General features: G+C 43.7%; 1 pseudogene; it reads right to left on the minus strand.

Annotated features, from left to right (window-relative positions):
- Nucleotides 1–2160: 2160 nt before the first annotated feature.
- Nucleotides 2161–3906, minus strand: LOC144240692 (cationic amino acid transporter 3 pseudogene; annotated as a pseudogene).
- Nucleotides 3907–5171: the final 1265 nt, after the last annotated feature.

Consider the following 5171-nt stretch of genomic DNA (forward strand, 5'->3'; position numbering starts at 1 on the left):
GGCAAAGCTAGAAGTGCCTGGGTATAGTTCTAGATGAGACATAGTTCTGGATAGAAAGAAATGTTGTTAATAAAGGAAGTCTCCCAAAAGATAGTATTAACGGAGTAGCACAGTGGTAGCCTGAAAGGAAGAATTTATGGTACCAATGAAAGATGTAAGGCTCAATTTAATTTAATATGAATTTATTATATACCTATTATGTTCCTGGCCCCAGCTGGATGCTCAGGAGGAGTGAGCAAGATTACACTCATAACGTATGATCTGCAATCAGGGAATAAAATAAATAAAGACACACAGATAACTGTGGTATATTATTTTTTTAAATTTCAGCTTTAATGAGGTATAATTGACATATAAAACTGTAAGACTCTTAATGTATACATTGTGGTGATGTGATATACATTTACACTGTAAAATCATTCACTATGATTTCCCCACTGCGAAAGGAGATTAATGATGATATTTTATTCTTTTAATAGTCTATTGTCAAGTTGGTTTCCATATAACACCCAGTGCTCATCCCCACAAGTGCCCTCCTCCATGCCTTCAAAAATGAAGGTAAGTGTTCAAAGGGGACTTTGTTTCCTTCTCTTCATCTTTACATGTGGAAGGGCTTCTGCTGGAGCTTTGGATTTCAAAGTGTGGTCCCTGGACCAGCAGCATCAGCATTACCTAGGAACTGTTAAAAGTACAAGTTGTGGGCCCCACCCTGACCTACTGAGTTCCAAACACTGGGAGCAGGGTTTTCACAAGCCCTCCAAGTGAGGTGGCAGGAGCTGAGGTTTGAGCCATCACTAAGCAGAGTAGTATTCCTGGCCTCTCACCACCCCTCTCTCACTGAGAATTTGATTAGTGAGTTGAAGAGACAGTTGTACGGATGGCCAGATCAGCCCCTTCCAGTTTTGTGTTGGTTTTCTTTATTTATGGAGAACCAACTTGTCCACAGGACACTTGCATTCCAACTTGCTCATACATGAGAAAATCTAATAAAAGCAGACTATCTCCTGTGGTGGGAAACAGGGTGCATTCAGCACTACTTGTGATGAGGAGTATGTCTGTCTAATTTAATCATGTGGACTTAGCAAACCAATTAGGCTGCAGCTGACTGTCTAGTCATATGCCTCTATGTCTTCATCATCACTTGGTTCTAAACATAGGAGGGGAAATGCAGTATTATTTATTGGACTTCTACAGCACCAACAATGGGCTGTAGTGAAAAGTGGGTGGGATACACATTCAGACTCCACACAGTAGAGAGACCTAGTGGAGAGAACAGACAGAAATAAAGGACAAGAAAGACAAATGTTGGCCAGGATATGGAGAAAAAGAACCCTCATGCACTACTGGTAGGAATGTAAATTGGTTTAGCCACCATGGAAAGCAGTATGGAGGTTCCTCAAAATATGAAACATAGAACTACTATGTAATCTAGGAATTCTGCTACTGCATGTTTTTTAGGTAATCTCTACACTCAATGTGGGGCTCTAACTCACCACCCCCAGCTCAAGTCACATGTCCTACTGCCCAACCCTGGCAGGCACCCCACCGCTACTAGATATATTATCAAAAAGATTTTCTCTAGTGTCTTAAATAATACTTTTATAGTTTTTTAATGTTTTATTTACTTTTGAGAGATAGATAGAGACAGAGTGAGCAGGAGAGGGTCAGAGAGAGAGGGAGACACAGAATCTGAAGACAAGCTCCAGGATCTGAGCTGTCAACACAGAGCCCAATGTGGGGCTGAAACCCATGAACTGTGAGATTATAACCTGAGCTGAAGTCGTACACTTAACCGACTGAGCCACTCAGGTGCCCCATTAATATTTTTATAAATTTTTAATGTTTATTTTTGAGAGAGACAGAGACAGAGGGCAAATAGGGAGGGGCAGAGAAAGAGAGAGGGAAACAGAATCAGGGCAGGCTTCTGGCTCTGAGGTGTTAAAGCCCCAAGCAGGGCTCAAACTCACAAACTGTGAGATCATTAACTGAGCTGAAGTTGAATGCTTAACCAACTGAGTCACCAATGAGCTCCACTGTTAATAACATTTTTAAAAGTCAGTGAGCAGCTTCAGGCAAAATTGAAATGTAGATAAGTAAAACGTCATCATAATAATAGACACTGGAACTGCAGAGTTCAAAGTTTTCAGATTTGGCTCTAGCTTAAGTGCGGTTAGAGACCAGGCTATACTGGAATCCAGAGCTGAAGTAGATAGAAAACCCAATCAGCATCCAGACACCAAATTGGGCCCAGGTGCCAGCTGTCACCTGCATCATAAGATAAAGATTCATGAAGATGCTCAGTAGTGGGAGGAAAGGCAGAGCAGGGACCTTAAAGGGAAGGGGACTGGACCTCTGTGGCTGTCTCCAGATGACCCCAGTGAGCCCAGTGATGAGCACAGGAGCAGCACAACCACGGAAATCCACACTGGGTCTCCAGAAAGCAGTACTGGCCACTGGGTCAGCACCAGGCAAAGAAGAATGATCAGCAGAACAAGCAGTGAGGAGCAAACATAGACAACCCGGCCAGAGAGTGGAGTGGGGGTGGGGCTGCCTGGAATAAATAGTCTCTGTAGAGTCAGCTTCTCTGCTGCAGGTCCATTCTCCTCCTGCATCTCTGCTTCATTTTCCTCATTCTGCACCTCAGGCTGATACCTGAGGATGAGAACACAAATAGCAACCATGGAGTAAGATATCACGGACGCAATAAACACGAGGTCCACAAGATCAGTTAATCCAAGGAAGAAGCCCATGATTGCTGAAATAATGACAAAGATCAAATAACTACTGTTCTTGAGGATTCTCCAGGTAAGAATCCTGGCAAGGACAGGGAACAGGAGGCCATCCCGTGCCATCCTGCGTAACATCTTGTATATAAGGAAAATAAATTCAAAGGTACTTCCCAGAAAACCACAGAAAAATCCACACAATACAACATAGTAGGCTGGGGCCCAGCCAATATGGAGAAATGTCTCAGACAAGGTGCTCCCAGGTTTAAGCTTGTAGTAAGGCACCATAAGTGTAAGTGCTAAAGAGACACCAAAATACACCAAAAAGCAGATGAACAGTGAAATCACAATGCTGCTGGGGATGGAGAATTGAGGGTTCCGGGCTTTTTCAACTCTGGTAACAATTTCCTCAAAACCGAGAAATGCATAGAAACATGTAGCTGTTCCACGGACAATCCCCTCGAAGCCAAAAGGCACAAATCCTCCAGAGCCCAGAGGACCCAGGCTAGAGGTGTCATTGAGTCCAGCCACTGTGTAGTCCTCTTCTGTGAGTTTCCAGTTGTGCAGGTCCCCCTTAATGAAGCCAGAGATGATGATAAAACTGAGAACCAAAAGTTTCACCAATGTGACCACTTTGACAAATGAGGAAGCGTAGTCATACGAGAAACCTATGAAATACCATACGAAGAACATAACAGTGAAGTCTAGATAGTCTTCTCTAAGGAAGTGGGAAACATGTGGTAAGATAATTTCACGCAGTGTCACACGCAGGTGATCAATAGCTAAGAACAATACATGGAAGCAAAAGACCAGTAACAAGGGAGAGGATGAGGTTCCAGCCTGTGATGAAGGCCCAGAATTCACCTACAGTGACATAGCTGTAGAGATATGCTGAGCCAGAATGGGGAATGCGGGCACTAATCTCTGCATAGCACAGCCCAGTCAACACAGAAGATAGGCCGGCTACCAAAATACAAATCACAAAAGATGGTCCTGCTTGATTGCTGACCACCTCACCAGCCATGACATACACACCTATACCCACTGTGCGGTTCACACCCAGGGTCACTAAATCCAGAGTGCTCAGTCTTCTCCGTGGGTCATTCTCAGCCACCGGTTCCTGCAGCATAGGTCTGCGTACCAGTTTTTGACCAAACCTACGAAGTGCCTGACACAGCATTCTAGTTGGAATTGAAGAGGATCCTAGAACCAGAGAGCTGTAGCAAGCCCAGGTAGTAGAGTCTGGGATCAGGTTCGGTGAGGCTGAATTAAACAAAATGGAGTCGGGGCTGCCAAAGTCCGTTATTCAGGCTTCAAAGCTGCTCTTCGTATTTCATCTGGTATGTGATAGCTCTTCATAATGCCTAAATAAGCAATAAATATTTAGTGAACTGAGTTGGTGTTCAACCAACTAAACAAAGCTAACAACCAAAGCTCAGAAGTCCCATGTCACCTGTTGCAGCCCGAGGATCACAGAAATGGAAATCAAAAAATCATTTAAAAAAATATCAACCCTGATTTTCCCCCAGAAGAGTGTGAAATATCTCCCATCATTCTCCTTTATACACACCAATGACAAAAATCCCATTCGGGTTTGTATAACTCATGAAGCTTCATGCACTAATTAAGCTGTAGGACACAAGAGGGCATGAATTTCTTGTGCAATAATTCACACATGGGATGTTTGTGTGGTGCTTGAGTATAAGTGATGACACACTAATTCATGAACTAGAGTACCTTGTTGCAGTTACAGAACCATTTCTTAAATGTCATCTGAATTTAAACTACAAATATTGGTCCCAGTATATTAAAAGTCTTTGTCCCCAAATCAGTGCCCAAGGTTAAATGGCTGCCTTTCTCCTCATCCTGCATCATCCATCTAGCTCTACTGATGGCAAAGAATGTGCAGTCCAACCTTTCCCTTCACCATCTAGGTCCACAGGGGGCAGTGTGAGAAGAGAGGAAGAGGGAGAAAGAGGCATGGTCTTCATAACTGCCTGCAAGAACTAGAGAAACCAGGCTGTTGAGGAAACCCTGGAAAAAAAGGTGCATAAGCCACCAAGAGTCCACTACTAAGGGAGAAGAGCCAGAAAGGCCACTTTGTGAATTCTGACACTCAGTAAACCTCACCCAAGCAACCAGGCAAAACTTACTACAGTTTGTATGTCCAAAGTTATGGGAGTGTGATGGGTAGGAAGGAATGAAGTCACCTAGCCCAGTTGCTCACAACTAAAACAATTTGTTCTGTCTCCTCCCTCTCTGGGTTCTAGGAGAGAAGGTGAGCTCACTTCTGCAGACAATCTCCTCACTGGCTGTGCTGTGCTCTATAAACACCCTGGGCCACCTGTGATGTCAGCTGCCAGGTGCCTGGAGACCCTGCCCTGCTCTGTGAGCTTGTATTTTTTTTTTAATGTTTTTGTTTATTTCTAGGAGAGAGAGAGAGAG

The sequence above is a fragment of the Crocuta crocuta genome, unplaced genomic scaffold (genome assembly GCF_008692635.1).
Source record: "Crocuta crocuta isolate KB4526 unplaced genomic scaffold, BGI_CrCroc_1.0 scaffold298, whole genome shotgun sequence".
NCBI classification, from domain to species: Eukaryota; Metazoa; Chordata; class Mammalia; order Carnivora; family Hyaenidae; genus Crocuta; species Crocuta crocuta.